This window comes from Cupressus sempervirens, chromosome 3 (assembly GCF_028749045.1).
Source record: "Cupressus sempervirens isolate cs-2001-9-10 chromosome 3, ASM2874904v1, whole genome shotgun sequence".
Lineage (NCBI taxonomy): Eukaryota > Viridiplantae > Streptophyta > Pinopsida > Cupressales > Cupressaceae > Cupressus > Cupressus sempervirens.
Window position 1 is genome coordinate 750,109,447 of NC_143120.1, and position 17,914 is coordinate 750,127,360.

The 17,914-nt window shown below is 34.8% G+C and overlaps 1 pseudogene across 1 annotated transcript; it reads right to left on the reverse strand.

Annotated features, from left to right (window-relative positions):
- Nucleotides 1–7,241: 7,241 nt before the first annotated feature.
- On the reverse strand, nucleotides 7,242–11,797 carry LOC149568987 (putative 12-oxophytodienoate reductase 11; annotated as a pseudogene). The gene is made up of 5 exons (XR_016361427.1): nucleotides 11,619–11,797; nucleotides 11,248–11,388; nucleotides 11,014–11,144; nucleotides 8,018–8,197; nucleotides 7,242–7,936 (listed from the first exon to the last, which is right to left on the reverse strand). The product of XR_016361427.1 is annotated as a putative 12-oxophytodienoate reductase 11 (transcript).
- Nucleotides 11,798–17,914: the final 6,117 nt, after the last annotated feature.

Here is a 17,914-nt window from a genome sequence, read left to right on the forward strand (position 1 = left end):
CCTATCCCCTTCAGTGCTCGAACGTTCTCAGGCACGCTGAACCAAAATGTCCCTAAGGGTCACTAAATGCCACAGGGCTGCGATCTTTGACGGGGCATATCTCGGAGCTCGTGCGAGGTATGGATGCAATTCCAGTTCCTACAGGACCATGTTGCGGAGACCTACAATAACCTCTCACTTTTTGGAGATCACACTTCATTTTTGTTTTACAACGCCATCTCGGGTGATGCTAAAACTTGCAATGTGGGCTAGTACAAAGTTGCCAACTGCCAAATCTCTCACCTTTCGTAGTGGGTTCGAACTGTCTGCTCCGTTAGCTCCAAGTGGCCCGGTAAACCCTAGCCCCAACCTTTTCCTATCCCCTTTAGTGCTCAAACATTCTCAGGCACGCCAATCCGGAATGTCCCCAAGGGTCACTAAATGCCATAGGGTTGCGATCTTTGATGGGGCATATCTCAGAGCTCGTGCGACGTATGGATGCGATTCCAGTTCCTACAGGACCATGTTGCGGAGACCTACAATAATCTCTGTCACTTTTTGGAGATCAGATTCTGTTTTCATTTTACAACACCATCTCGGGTGATGCTAAAACTTGTAGTGTTGGCCAGTACAAAGTTGCCAACTGCCAAATCTCTGTCATTTTCATCGTGGGATCAAACTGTTTGCTCCATTAGCTTCGAGTGTCCGGGTAAACCCTATCCCCAACCTTGTCTTGTCCCCTTCAATGCTTGAACATTCTCAGGCACGCCAAACCAGAATGTCCCTAAGGGTCACTAAATGCCACAGGGCTGCGATCTTTGACGGGGCATATCTCAGAGCTCGTGCGAGATATGGATGAGATTCCAATTCCTACAGGACTATGTTGCAGAGACCTACAATAACCTCTCTCGCTTTTTGGAGATCACATTCCGTTTTCATTCTACAATGCCATCTCGGGTGATGCTGAAACTTGTAGTGTTGGCCAGTACAAAGTTGCCAACTGCCAAATCTCTCTCATTATTTGTCATGGGATCAAACTGTCTGCTCCATTAGCTCCGGGTGGCTGGGTAAACCCTATCCCCAACCTCTTCCTATCCCCTTCAGTGCTCGAGCGTTCTCAGGCACGCTGAACCAGAATGTCCCTAAGGGTCACTAAATGCCACAGGGCTGCAATCTTTGATGGGGCATATCTCGGAGCTCGTGCGAGGTATGGATGCAATTCCAATTCCTACAGGACCATGTTGCAGAGACCTACAATAACCTCTCTCACTTTTTGGAGATCACACTTCATTTTTATTTTACAACGCCATCTCGGGTGATGCTAAAACTTGTAGTGTGGGCTAGTACAAAGTTGCCAACTGCCAAATCTCTCTCACCTTTTGCAGTGGGATTGAACTGTCTGCTCCATTAGCTCCAAGTGGCCCGGTAAACCCTATCCCCAACCTTGTCCTATCCCCTTTAGTGCTCGAACATTCTCAGGCACGCCAATCCGGAATGTCCTCAAGGGTCACTAAATGCCATAGGGCTGCGATCTTTGATGGGGCATATCTCAGAGCTCGTGCGACGTATGGATGCGATTCCAGTTCCTACAGGACCATGTTGCGGAGACCTACAATAACCTCTGTCACTTTTTGGAGATCACATTCTGTTTTTATTTTACAACACCATCTCGGGTGATGCTAAAACTTGTAGTGTTGGCCAGTACAAAGTTGCCAACTGCCAAATCTCTGTCATCTTTCATCGTGGGATCAAACTGTTTGCTCCATTAGCTCTGAGTGTCCGGGTAAACCCTATCCCCAACCTTGTCTTGACCCCTTCAATGCTTGAACATTCTCAGGAATGCCAAACCAGAATGTCCCTAAGGGTCACTAAATGCCACAGGGCTGCGATCTTTGATGGGGCATATCTCAGAGCTCGTGCGAGATATGGATGAGATTCCAATTCCTACAGGACTGTGTTGCAGAGACCTACAATAACCTCTCTCACTTTTTGGAGATCACATTCCATTTTCATTCTACAATGCCATCTCGGGTGATGCTGAAACTTGTAGTGTTGGCCAGTACAAAGTTGCCAACTGCCAAATCTCTCTCATCTTTCGTCATGGGATCAAACTGTTTGCTCCATTAGCTCCGGGTGGCTGGGTAAACCCTATCCCCAACCTCTTCCTATCCCCTTCAGTGCTCGAGCGTTCTCAGGCACGCTGAACCAGAATGTTCCTAAGGGTCACTAAATGCCACAGGGTTGCGATCTTTGACGGGGCATATCTATGGGTTGTCAATACTTCGACTATACTTTAAGTCAATGATTATCAATATGTGAAAAAATGGAACTCATTCTATTTTGAAGTACTGAGAAGATGGCCTTGCCCTTCCCCAGGAGTTTCAGAAATGGGAGACATTAGGTAAGAGAGTGAAAATGTTACTATCACTTCAACGCACATGACGCAATTGGAAATACAAATTTTGATGGTAATCATTTTGTGATAAGGGAGAGACTAGGGATGATCATTGTTACTATCTCTTTAGTAGTGGAATTTTGTTTTCTCTTGAATTTGGTGGTGGGGGATCAGTGGTAAGACTCCTTGGATATTCCTTCTTATGATGTTAGTGACAAGTGTTGCTCTTTGAAAACACTTGTACAATCTTTTTAAAATTATTAGATAAAAACAGAGAATTGTACGTATTAAACATGATTAGCCTTTAGTTCCTAGAAGATCTTTATTTCCCCATCAATGCATTTAGAAAGTTAAGTTTTAAGAAGATCATAAATAGAAAAAATTAGAGAAGCGATTTAAACATTTATATTGATTGGAAACATGCGAGTCTTGAGTTTCCTCTACCTTTTAAAGAACGTTCCTTAGCTAGCAGACCTAATTCCACATTCCATAAGACTGTCATTGCGCTAAAGATTTAGGAAACCAACTGCTCTAAGATAAAGCTTCCCGGTCAATAATAATCTAGCCTATTGAGGTACATAATACTTCTCAATTAAACTTGTGTTAATTTAATATTAATTTTGTAATTAACTACAATTTCAGTATCTGTGTACAGGGGGTGACTGAGAAAACTATTTGAGGTCCAATTTGAAAATATATTTGTGAGGATCTCGACCAAGGTTCACAACTTTGATGATTAATACATTCATTCAGGCGAGAACCTCACTACAAAAAAATAATATATAAAAAAGGTAGTGAATAACGTCATGTCTAGACCCAAATCAACCAATGAAAGTCAAATTAGCATAATGTGGAACAACAATATATGCATTGAGTGGGTTGTCATAAAAAAGCTTCATAATAAAATTCATGTCTAGAATTAAAAGACCTTAAAGAACATTTATGCTTGTAACACAAATGACAATTCAAAACTGAATATGATTACAATATGTGAAATAGCATTATAAGAACTTGTAATGCTCTTGTGAACATCGTGTTAATTCTTGTAAGAATCCCTAAGATGCTTGTTATACTCAAAATTTTGTTGAAATTGAATTAATTTTTATCCTGTCGGTTAATTGGCTTAGGGTGATATATGCTTCTTGGATGGAATAATGAGTTTTTGATTAACTCTGTATTAAGATTCATAGCATCTTCTAGTTATTTGCAAAGGAAATTTATAAATTACTTCCTAATGTCATATGGCTTGCTTGAGAAAGATTTCCGTGTTCTTATTGATGGGTACTAATGACTATCCACATTTAGTTCTTCAATATCCTATTTGACAAGCTTTCCATAGACATTTCTTTGCCATACTAAGTATTTTTGAAAACATATTTGAGTAGGACTATAGTAGATACTACCAGAAACAACTTCTTTGCAGTTTTTGAGAAATACTAATAAAGCAAAAAAGAACATTTACTAGTTGGTAGACATAATGGCAACTCTCTAGCAATTGAATTTAATTTCATACATGCACATATCTAATTTAATGTCATACACGAACATATCTAATTTAACGTCATACATGAACAAACATATAATATAAAATGATAACCAATAATGTCATATACATTAACAAACACATAATATATTATGATAACCAATAATGTCGTATATGAACAAACATATCCTATATTAACCAATAATGTCATACATCAAATATAGAATGTCATATGTACATCAAATGTGTATCGAATATGTCTCTCAGATGCCTATATATATACATGGGGAAGGAAACAAGTCTCTATATATATGTATCAAATATCTCAACTACATCTTTTCCTTCCCACGAGGGTAAGGAAACAAGTCTCTTGACGTCCTCTGCCGTCGTGTGGAGGGAGACAGTGGAGATGACAGGGCCTTCTTGACACGCTCACTTGACCTCTTGTTGAGGCTCTTCTCTAGGTCCAACTAATACAAAGAAAGTAGATATGAATCAATATTTATTATACGTTGAAATCAAATATATGTACTCACAAAATCAATTATTTTCTTACCACCAACAAACAGTCACTCTGTAAGTCCACCTCAAATGCTCGTGGACGATCAAGCGTGACAAGACCCTACAACAATTCAATAAATATAATCACTTATAAATAACATTAGAAATTTTGAGATTAACTATTATAAACAACAACTAAAACGAAGAAAATTCTTTCATACCTCCGTCAGTGGCTGTGAGCTAGCCACAGTTGCGGCCACTCCACTATCAACAGACTGTCGCAGATGAGGAGGTGTGTCCGACATCATGAGCTGCACGTCATACAATACACGTTATATCTAACATGAAACATGGAATAAATATAATCAAATGAATTAAATTAACATGAAACAATTGTACCTGTGTGAAGCTCGTATGATGTCTCTGCTCTGCGTCTGTGGTAAAGGTTGAGGGTCCTGTGGAGAACTGATGCACATACATATTTTTTTTGGTCAATCCTTAATATGATTATGTAATAAATATATGTATTAATTAAAATGATTAAATTGATACATACCTCAGGACTCGTTGAAGGGACAAAAAATGGACCTGGAGGATCACTGCTAGGCCCAGGAACACTTTGACCCTAAATTTTGAACAATGTCAATAAATCCTAATTAATTAATCATTCACTATACGTATGAAATGTGATCAAATTAGTAATTTACCTGTGTGTCAATGCCAAATGTCTCATTCAGGAACTAATCGGTGACAAGCCCATCATCTGCACCATCTCGGACATGAGTGCCAAATGTGCATAGGGATCCGCATGAAGTGCACATGTGACCACAATGTATAGAAGGCTCCCCCTTAACTAATGGGCTCGTGGAATGGATGAGGGTCTGTGTCAAAGCATTAATGGTCCCTAGAGTGCTGGCTTCTACATGTTCTTTCACAACTGAAGGAATAATCACATGCTCACGCTGTGGATGGACCACGGGTGCCCTAACTAAATTAGGGTCACGATGTGCTCCGGGCCTCTCAAATGATGACCCCCCACCTCTACCCTGGGAGTCTAACATATCAAAATAATTGGGGATCTCCCCAAGGACAAACTCACAATATAATTTCTTCAAAAAATACATGAGGACCTCGTGATTGTTGTAAGGAGGGGCATCAAAAACCATCCACCATCTATCCCAAAAATTATTTCTAATAGCATCATGTATGCACCAATGGATGGGGAATCGTTTAGTATCCTCTCTAATAGTATTTTGCTCACCGGGTTTTCTAAATAATGCGCATATACTACCTTTTGGTATTTCTTTTTTTTTAACATCTTTATATGACAATTTATTTGCATAAAATCTTTTTTGTTCATCCCTCTTAGCCTGCCAAATATCTAACTAACCACTAACTGAGGCTATCTGAGTGTTAATTGATTCGAGGGATGATGCCAATTGAGCCCTCATTGGATTGGTTTGTCCAGATTCTTTGAACCGAGCAATGATTCCTTCTAATTCAGTTTTGCCTCTCTCTATTTCATTTCCTAGATTTTCTTGTGTGCCTGGTGGAGGTCTTGCAATTGGTTCAGGTTGTGGAATTTGTTCTTCTTCTTGAGGAGGGTTTTGGTTTTGGGGTTCTTGAGGGTTTTGATGTTCTTGTGGATTTTCTGGTTGATTATGAACATTTCCTGAAAAAAAATCAATTGAAATTCAAATAAATAAACAAATCTAAATGAAATTTGTAAAAACCCTACAAAAGAATATAAAAAACTTACAAAATAATATGAAAAATATATCAAACAATGCAAAGTTAGGTTTATATCACTTACGGCATCGTCGTGGGTGCTCTTGTGGTCTTGGATTTCGTCGACGAGGAGGCATTTTGGCAAATGGTGGTGCAAAAGTTGAGTCTTCAACTCGCGTACGCGCTGCTTGTTGTAGGAGTAGAAGAAAATGGTAATGAAAATGATGGGCTGCGGGTTTGCAGTCCATCATACATACTTTTTTTTTTTTTTAAAGCGCATACGCACTGTTTAAAATAGGAAAAGAAATTTCATTGTCACCTTTTTGGCACCACAACTCGGTGCATATGCCCTCATAAAAAGGAACATTTTAAATTTTGGAGACCAATTTATTATTATTATTATAATGATGAAAACTTAATGTTCAAATAGTACTATTCTTTTAGTATAAATAATATTAAATGTTTCAGGGGTTGCTAATCCCTATCTTTTTAATTAAAAACATTAAAAACATTCTTACTCATATTTTTTTTTATCGCTATTAATAAATGTAAAAGCTAGATGAGTAACCTTGGTTCTTTATTCATTTTTCCCATTGACATTTTAGTTGACCATTAAACTCCTCACTCTTATGAAATCTATAATAATAAATATTTTATTTGGAGAAAATGCTCTACATATGTTTTAATTTATAAGTTACAGACTCATTACGATTTCTTTTGAATGAACAAAAATTGAAAAAAGAATTATGAATCGAGAAGTACTTGCATAATTTCTTTTATGTAATTAATAAAGGAATTGACATTAATTTTATTTTGTTTATGCATGGTAAACAAATTAATTCTAAGATTATTTAAATAATGATAACCTAATATTAATAATAGGTCTAGAGTAGGTCCATTTACACCTACACCTAATAGGAGAATAAAGATGGTTAACGTATTTATGAATAGGAGAGGGATAATGGAAAATAAATAGGAACTCTTCTTGCATATTCTTCTTGCAAAAGATTCAAAGTGTATCAAATGGATGTCAAGTCTACATTCCTGCATGGAATGCATGGAATCTTGGAAGAGGAAGTCTACATAGGGGAAAAAATATAAGTCTTTTCCTTTTAAAAAATTGCCAAAATCGACTTATCATATTTCATAAGATTGAAAATCGATTGATCTCATAACATCAATTGCTTGAAAATTTTAACGAGAACTCCTTTGACTTGCAAATTTTTGGAGAAGATATGATTACATTGGACAGATCAAACACACTCACTATTCGATGGATGGATAATCTGCGTATCCAACAACAGGATCAGAGGGGTAAAATGTTTCTCTGTTGTATTTATTGAGGGGTGCATTCAACTCAAATCTCTTTGGCAGATCTAGATTCGCCAGAAACAATCGCCTGTAAACAACCAAATCTTCCTTGCCATTGGAAATAGCTTCATTTCCATCATCTCGATCATAATCTCCTGTAACCAAAAATGTGCCCTTGAATTCTTTCCTTATGGGAATCAGGCTCTTTTCACTCACTATCGTCTCCTCCAAATTAATAGCCCTGGGTTCAACGAAATGAGCGTACAATATCTTATATTTATTCAGGGCGTCCGCCATGTAAAGTCCCAGTGCCTCCGGATTTGAGTCATACGCTTCTGAATGAGCTGAAAATGGAGAAATCTGAATTCCCACATGCTCTACTCCGATTTCATCAACAACTGCTTCCACAACTTCAAGAGCAAATCTGCAACGGTTCTCCAATGTTCCGCCATAGCGATCTGTTCGATCGTTCACACTGTCCTTCATGAACTAGTCCAAAAGGTATCCATGAGCCCCATGGATCTCAACACTGTCAAACCCTGTTCCAAAAAGTGTTAATTATATCAACAAAAAGGGGCATTCTCTTCTTCAAATCAACATAGATCATAATAAAAACATACCCGCCTCTATTGCGTTTCTGGCAGCATTTCAAAAATGTGCAACGATTTTGGGAATTTCCTCTATTTTCAGAGGCCAGGGAGGAGAGAAGTCTGCCACATCCTTTCGATTTGGAAGAGGGATCTTTCCAGATAATGGTTTGCTTGTGGAGGAGATTGTAGATTGACCATTAGGCTGATAATCTGTATCGCAATTACCCATTAAATGTACATCAGTGTTCTATTTGTTTTGTAGGAGAGCACCACCAAATTGGGAAAAACAATAGGGGAAAGCATGAAAGTACTGACTGTTAACTATTGTTAGTTAGATAGCTTTTATTTCTGATCCAAAAATAGCAGTCGTATTTATGGGTAGCTTGGACAACTGTTCATCCTTATCTATGTATAGTAGCATTAGTTATGGGTGGTTTGGACAGTTGTTTGTCCACTTGCCAAGAATTAGTAAATGGTTATTGAAAGGATAATTATTTACTAATTTTAGTGATTCCCTTTTGGACACCTTTCAACCAATTCTATTGTTGGCTATCGAGTTGTCTTAATCTCAACCGTCGATTGTAAATCAATCTTGGTCGTTGGTTTACCAACAGGAATGGTATAAAAGGAGGTTGGGGGGCATTTGGAGAATATGAAGTTTTGGAGAAACGTTTTCAATGTTAGCAAACAATCTTGCAGTGTTAACAAGGGCGCAATGTTAGCGTGGGGATAGCAGTGGGGAATATTAGTGGGAGAAGTTAGGAGGTTGTCGGAGTTCTGCCAGTGAGAGGCAAGGAATTTTGTATCTCTTGATTTGCTGAAGTTTAATATAATTTCTCATATGTAGAACTGGTTTTCCCTTAGGGGTTTTTCCAGAGACAATTTGTCCAAAAATATTGTGTTCATTGTGTTGCACATTTCTTTCCGTATTTTATAAGTGAAGTTGCAGTTGTGTTATTTTTCGATATTAGCTGAAAATTTATTTTTAGCAGTTTAATAATCATTTATGATAGGAGATTAATAATCAGTGACTGCAATAGTTGATTTTTCACATGGTATCAGAGAATGGATGTCAAGACAGAATTCCTTAATGGTGAGTTGAAGGAGGAGGTATACATAGAACAATCAGAAGGCTTTGTAGCACATAGCAAAGAGACCCACATGTGCAGATTGAAGAAAGCATTGTACGGACTCAAGCAGGCTCCTAGAGCGTGGTATGAGTGCATTGATACATATTTGTAGAAAATGAGCTTTGTGAAGAGTGAAGCAGATGCTAACCTCTACTACTTGATGGTTGGGGGTGAGATTCTCATTCTTGTTCTTTATGTGGATGACCTATTTCTTACAGGTTCACTAGGGCTCATAGTGGATTGCAAGAGGAACCTTGCAGAAGAGTTCGAGATGAAGGATTTAGGACTTATGCACTACTTTCTAGGATGGAAGTGTGGCAGACAGATGGAGTGATTTTCCTTGGTCAAGGGAAATATTGCATTGAAATCTTGAAGAAATTTGGGATGGAGGATTGCAAAGCCATGTCTACACCCATTATCATGAATTGGAGGAAGATAGATACAACTAAGGAGAAAGATGTAGATCCCACTTTATATAGACAGTTGATTGGTTCGCTTATGTATTTGGTCAACACTAGACCAGATATAGCATTTGCTGTAAACTCTCTTAGTCAGTTCATGGTTGAACCAAAGAGAATGCACTAGATAGCGGCTAAGCATGTGCTACGTTACATGTGTGGTACAGTCGAGTATGAGATCAGATATGTTCGAGGTGAAGGTATCAGGTTGATAGGCTATACTGACGCAGATTGGGCATGAAGTACAACGAACAAAAGGAGCACTTCAGGGTGTTGTTTCAGGTTGGGATTAGGAGTTGTATCTTGGTTCAGCAGGAAGTAAAAGTCCGTGGCTCTAAGTTCAGCAGAAGCAGAATACATAGCAGCTAGCATGGCGACATGTGAAGTTATATGGCTTCGAAAGTTGTTAGTAGCCTTGTTTGGTCAAAAGGTTGAGACTACTACGATACATTATGACAATCAGAATTGCATCAAGTTGTCTGAGAATCCAGTGTTTCATGATAGGTCTAAACATATAGATATCAGATATCACTTCATCAAAGATTGTGTACAAAGGGGAGTTGTTCAACTACAGTACATACCTACAGAGGAGCAGGTAGTAGACATTTTGACTAAGGCATTGGGGAAGGCAAAATTTATCTTCTTCAGAGATAAGTTAGGTGTCCTGCAGAACAACTTTCTCGCTAAGAGGGAGTGTTAACTATTGTTAGTTGGACAGCTGTTATTTCTGACCCAGAAATAGCAGTAGTATTTATGGGTAGCTTGGACAGCTGTTCATCCTTATCTATGTATAGCAGCATTCGTTATGGGTGGTTTGGACAGTTGTTTGTCCACTTGCCAAGAATTAGTAAATGGTTATTGCAAGGATAATTATTTACTAATTTTAGTGATTTCCTTTTGGACACTTTGCAACCAATTCTATTGTTGGCTGTCGAGTTGTCTTAATCTCAACCGTCGATTGTAAATCAATCTCGGCCATTGGTTTACCAATAGGAATAGTATAAAAGGAGGTTAGGGGGGCATTTGGAGAATATGAAGTTTTGGAGAAACGTTTGCAGTGTTAGCAAACAGTCTTGCAGTGTTAGCAAGAGCGTAGTATTAGCGTGGGGATAGCAGTGAGGAATATCAACAGGAGAAATTAGGAGGTTGTCGGAGTTCTGCCAGTGACAGGCAAGGAATTTTGTATCTCTTGATTTGCTGAAGTTTAATATAATTTCTCATCTGTAGAACTGATTTTCTCTTAGGAGTTTTTCTAGGGACAATTTGTCCGAAAATATTGTGTTCATTGTTTTGCGCATTTCTTTCCGTATTTTATAAGTGAAGTTGCAGTTGTGTTATTTTTCGATATTAGCTGGGAATTTATTTTTAGCAGTTTAATAATTGTTTATGATAGGAGATTAATAATCAGTGACTGCAATAGTTGATTTTTCAAACTGACCGACATGAGAGACTCTTCCACAGTGCCAAATCTGACAGAAGAAAGTGCCTCCTTTGTCGTGTACAGCTTTCACAATGGGCTTCCACGCTTCCACCTGCTCCTCTGTCCATATGCCAGGTGTATCTGCATACCTGCATTTCCCAATCAGGCGGATCTATATTCAGTAGACAATCAATAGTTTTTGAATTAAGGAAAACATGAAATGCAATGTACTTAAGTGAAGCTCCGACGCACCCCTGAGCAGTATCAGAGATCGCTGTTGCCTCTGCGATCAGTAAGCCACCGCGTGTTGTTCTCTGGGAGTAGGACAAGATTGCATGCGGCTGAGGAATGTTGTTGTATGATCTTTGCCTGATTAGAGGAGCCAAAACCACTCTGCAAAATAACATTAAAAGGGGGCTTAGTTGCAGACATGGTGTTTTGTAATAGTCGACTCTGAAACGTTTGAGATCGAAATGGATTTGAAATTGGGTGAGAAGGCGTTGGATATTTATAACAAGGCCCACGCGAGGTGTGGAATATTCAGTCAAAGCATGCCAACGTCAGTCTATACGTTTGCACAAGTGAAATTGCGAGGATGTTGTGAGAAGGAGAGATGACGTCACGTCAACGGATGTGAACGTGGGGCCTTACGATGGGAGGCAGGGGAAGCATTAATCGACATTTTCGAGTCGTTCCACGTTCTTTTCGCGGTCGGAGAGTTTGGTGTTCGATTCCAACGACTTATAAAGTGAGCAAGAGCGTTGCCGTCTGAAGTAGATTCCACGTGAACAGATTGCTGCATATTCTTCTAAGTTGGAGCTCAAAGATACCTTGTCAAATATTGGCCCGACATTACTGAGCTGTAGAGAATCTTTTCAGAATTAAATGATTCCAAACTACAATTAAAATATCAAAGTTGCGAATCAACTTGTAGTTTCGGACATTACGCAGCATTTACATGCGTCTTTGTCACAACTCGCCCTTAGATACGCCTGTTTTCTAGCACATTTCTAAGACTGTTTCACTGGATCGACTTTCACCTTATTATGTTATTTTGGATAAGATTATATGGCAGTAGTTAAATAATATTGTGGAGTGTTTTAAATTATGTTTGATGGATGATGATGTTCAATCTAATGTCGTGTTCCCATTTTACATGTATGGAATTTATTAGTCTCTGTCTTGTATAAGGCAGGGTAGTAATGTTTTTGGTGGGGGCATTAAATTATTGATTTGAGTTAAAGCAAATAATCATTTCCTAAAGTTTGGACATGAATTATTTCTAAATTTCATTTTTGTGATCTAAAACCTAAATTCCTATTAGTGGATGGGTATTTTCTCAAGGGTAATTTTTTAAAAAAAGTTATAAAAAATGAGAGCATCACAACAGATAGATAAGCTTGTAATAGATGCATTTATGAAAAAGACAGATAGATAAGCTTCCAATAAATGTAACTATTGTAGTGATCATTTATTTGTATTTGAGATAGATGTGATGTCCTTTTAAATTGTTCTGATATGACATTTTCTACAGTTGGCAAACAACTATCTAAAAAATGATTTCAAAGCGAGAAACCAGGGAGGAATCTTTAAAAAAATCTTTCAACTGAAAGTAGCGGAAAACATAAGTTTTAATTCTATTGCAGTGAAATCCAGATGGTTTAAACAATTTGAAAAAATTTAACTGCTTTCGAAATTTTAAATGTTTAAATGGTTTGAACAGAGCTTCTCATACATGATTTCTTTAAAAAAATTGTTGTGCTATAAGGCTTCGTAAGGATATCTAAAAAAAAATTGTTAGCTCTATAGTTTCTGTTTAGGACGTGTCATTGCATGTTGGTTGCACTCTTTTGTTAAACTAGGTCCTGAGTTAATACAGTAGTAAGGCATAGATGGATGTTGTATGCATGGAGAAATATGGAGGCTTGGAGATCTTATTTTGTTTATCTTTTGCAAAAATGAGTGATGTGTTTTAACCGATAAAGGTTTTATCAAACTTGTATCTTTGTTATAAAACTATGGTCACTTTTAACGATAGATTTTTTTATTTTCACTTGTTTGGCACAGCGGATATAAGCCTCCTTAAATATTAGTTTCCTATCTATGAGATTTTCATTTTCTCCTGGAAATTTTGCTTCAAAGATATTTATGATCAGGGTCTTGCGTGCACAGAGAAGGGTTTTCATTGTTTTTGCAGATTTATTTTTTTAGGGTTACAAGGGGTACATAAACTAATTCTTCTAAATGAGGTGTCTTTTAACTATTTATATAGTGTTTATCCAAAAATAATCTTTCAGCCATTTCGCCGAAGCTTGAGGTCTTCAATGTTCTTATTCTTGACTAGAAAAAGATTTCCTTAAAAAATCTTTTACAAGCTTTTAACCATTTCTTAGCCTGCAATTATTGAATGGAAGCCTGACATCTTTAGTGTTCCTGTACTCATTTACTCATATTTTTATTTTCTGTTTTCGAACATTTTATGTAGTTTTTGTCCAAGACCTTTTTTTATTCAAGAAACTGGACATTTTTTAAGGATGACAAAGGTCGTGGAAACTGTTATCCTCACTTTCTTTCTGTTTTTTCTTTCCTTGAGATACCAGGTCCTTTTTCTCTTTTTCTGAGCTCGCCTCTTGTTTTCAATGCTGAGCTTTTCTCAAAAAAATAAGTCGCTAACTCATCTTATGTATTTTGTCTGAGAGATAATCTGAATCTTGAGACACTAACGAAAAATATCCTTAAAAATAATCTTCTCTGCAATGTATGCTGAAGATTGAAATCATCCCTATTTTCATGTTTGAAATGCCCCTGGTTCAAGAGCCAGCCACTATTCGAATCTCATAAACAGAGCTGCCATGTATTGGACACCGCCCTCTAATGGCAAAAAGTTTGAGTAAGAGATTGATGGGCTTCTTGCAAACGTTGGGTATACTGTCAAAGCCTCTTGGAATAGCTTGAAAGTGTCATGGGAGCCATTCATGATCTTGCGTTGTGTCATCTTGCATCGAAGGCTGTTCATTATAATCCTTTTGATTTGGCCGGATGGATCGAATCCATGCTTAGTGAGCTCAATCCGACTCTTTTTGATGCCCCTAGTTCCTTCTCAAACCCCTGCTGGATCATTCTAGATTTCTTTATTGGAATTCAAATAATAAAAAATATTTAATATATTTAATATAAAACATAATATATCTTATTATCTTTATCATAGTTGTACATAAATTGAATATTTTAGTGATAAGAATTTTTTATAGTCTATGCACAATATGCAACTACCTTTTCATAGTTTGAAGATATTTTTGGACTAGTAAATTATCAGAAAAAGAAAATCAAAACAATGGTACCAATATCCATTGTAGTAGCTGAAATGAAATATTTTTTAATATTATATACTTTACTCTGAAAATAATAAAGCATATTTTATATTCATTTTATATAAATTGTACATGTTTCTCCATTTCTGTAGTTTGTTAGCTTTCTTATATGCATGCTTTGGTTATTGCATATTTTATATTTATTTTATATAAAATCTACTTATTAACTTAAAGATCTAAACATTGAGTCAGCTAAATTACTTGTTTTTTTTGCTTTGCTCTTAAATTGATATTCAATAACTAAATTTCTATTATAAGTGTAATTAATTATGAACCTATAGTTGTGTTCAGTTATCTTCATCTTACCATGATTTATTAATAGGTATTCTTGTCGTTGAGCATATATTAAAAAATACTCATGACACAACATTTTAGTTAATTATATTATGATTGTAAACTTGATTAAAAATCATTTTGAATTAAACAATTGTTTACACTTTAAATCATTTATATTAAATAATTCTCCACATGTATCCTATATCTAGATCTTTCTTTACAGTAAACAAATATTTTAAGTGTATTCTATTTATTTTCTTATGCCATTATTCTCTATGTAGACATATCAACTAAATCTCTATATCAACAGAGCGTGGAAGCAATCTCTATAGGGTATGCTTCAGATTTTTCACAAGAACTTAACCTCAAGCTCATACTATATAGAGGTAATGAATCTACAAACTACTGTTGATACAAGGTCAGTGACCAACTGTAGTGCCTGCCCCTAGTTCACATTCTATTATCTTTGTCAAATTCTTTTAAGCTAATTTTATGCATTGATTAGTTTTAGAGATACTAGATTTGCATTATTATGATATTATTTCATGACTTTGATTACAAATGCATCGGTTATTATTGCTTAGTTGATTTCATTCATGTGTTGTTAATGGTATTTTGATGATCCTAGTTAGTAAATGTGGTTTCTTTCATAAAAATGTTAACATGATGTCTTTAATGATGATTATGTTGTATTGATAGAGATGCATTATTATATGTACGCATTTGATCTTAGATTTGTGATTAATATACTTACCCCATACTTGCATGTATATGGTGTGTGTGTTTATTTTATCTTTCTGTCTGACGTGTTTGATGTGGTTAAGGGAGGGAGTCGTAGTCACCTGCTAGTCGGGATCTACACGATGAACCACTCCCCGCCATTGTTTGTTTAGTTTAGATATATTATATACATGTACATGCTCGTCTTTTATGCAGGATGCAGGTACCGGGCATCGACTTCCCTGAATTGCCAGGATGAGCGTGCCCTATTACAAATACTCAAATGGTGAGAATGGGAAGATAATGATCAGGTCCAATCTTAGCCATAAGCCTATAATACTTGTCCTGCAAGGAGGACTCGTAACAGACTGTCTACCCTTTTTAAAACCCGTGAGTATTTTTGTGTGTATGTTGTTTTGTGAGTGTTTGATGTATTTTCTATTAATTAAGTCTAATTAATAGATTAAATTAATAATTTAATTTAATGAAAAATTATTATGATATTATGAATATTTAATTATATTTAATTAATTGAGAAATTAATTAAATATAAAGAATTAAATTGAAGATAAAAGTTTTAAGATTAAATTTAGAACGTAATAATATTTATTAATTTAATAATAATATATTTAGAGTTCATTTTTAAATAAATGCTAAATATTATTGTTATTTAAGTTAATAAATATTTATCAAATTAAAACATTCAAAAATATATTAAAAAGGAAAAAAAAAGATATTAATTTATGGAAAAGATTTAAGTTTGCATGAATGAGTTTTAAATATAAGAGATTAATTTAAAAGATAAAAACATGTGAACTTGAATAAAGGTATTTTAATAAAGTACGCATGAGATTAAAATTATAAATTAACTTTAAAAGCAAAGTCAAAGTGGAAAGTTAAATAAAGTAATTTAACAATTCACTTAAAGTGCATGAAGGATTAATAAAAGAATATCTTAATTAAAAAGAAAATTAATTGTGCATGAATGGATTAATTAAATAAGAGAGAATTAAATACTGGAGATAAAAGTTAAAGTTTAAATTTAGAACGTGATTATATTTATTTAATTTAATAATAATATATTTAGAGTGCATTTTTAAATAAATGCTAAATATTATTGTTATTTAAGTTAATAAATATTTTATCAATTAAGTTTCTAAAAATGAAATTAAAAGTGAAAAGATATTTAATTATCATAAAGATTATAGTTCGCATGAATTATGCATGAGTTAAAAATAAAATTAATTAAAAGATAAAAATATGAACTTGAATAAAGATATTTTAATAATGTGCACATGAGATTTAAAAAAAGTTATAAATTTATTAAAGTAAAGTAGAAAGTTAAATAAAGTAATTTAACAATTCACTTAACGTGCATGAAAGGAATAATAAAATAATAATTTTAATTAAAAGGGAAATTAATTGTGCATGAATGAATTAATTAAATAAAGTAATTATTATTTTAGAGTTGTGGGGCCAGAAGCCCTAAAAGGTAATTAGATTCTATATTAGAGGGTTTTGGGTCATTATTGCACACACAGGTTTTCAGGGAACACACTTTTGGAAAGGGGGGCAAAGAAATCTTTGGAAGCTTGGAAGGGTTCGGATTAGCAAGGGTTTCACCAGATTGTTAACATCAGATCAAGGTAGGGTTTGTGAACCATTCTAGAAACACTTTCGGATCTTTGTCTTCTTCGTGCTTGTTGGAAATTGCTTTCTCAAATTTTATTGAATGAATCTTGCTACCTTTCTTCTGAATCTTTTGCGATTTGATTTCTTCTGGGAATCGGGATTGAAAAAAACTATTTAGAAAACCTTGTTTTACTTCTGAAAGAAATTTAGTATTAAATTGAAATTTGGGTTTTGAATTAAAATGGAATTAAGAAATTTAAATTTGGAAGGGGTTTGTTTTTGGAAATGAAAATCTTAGGATTGAAAATTCGAAGGGTTCAATTTATTTTTCCTATCAGTTTAATATCGTAAATGTTATTAAAATATGTATATATTAAAATAATATTGTTATGAAGTTCGTTGAGAAAAATATTATAAAATAAAGAATATAGAATTATAATACAATTCTTAAAATTTTCATATATAATAATTTATCTAAATTTATTAGAAGGGTTGTTCTTCTAATAAACAAAATTATTGAAATTTGACTTAGTTAAAAAAAAAAATTTTAAAAAAAATAATAATAATAAAAATAATAATAATTTAAAAAAAAATAAAAATAAAAAAATAAAATAAAATAAAAATAAAATAAAATAATAATAACAATAATAATAAAATAAAAATAAAAATTTAAAAAAAATAAAATTAATTAATTAATTAATTTAAAAAAATAATAAAAAATTTTAAAAAAATAAAATAAAAAAAAATAAAAAAATAAAAAAAAACGAAAATTGAAGCCTTACATTAATTCAACAATATATTATCAATCAAATCCAACTGTGAGACTATGATGTTTTCTATATACTGTCTATATTTCTTTTTGGATTTTGGTGTTGTTTAGATGTCGACCAGTCTAGGATGTACACCAGAGGTTTTGTGAG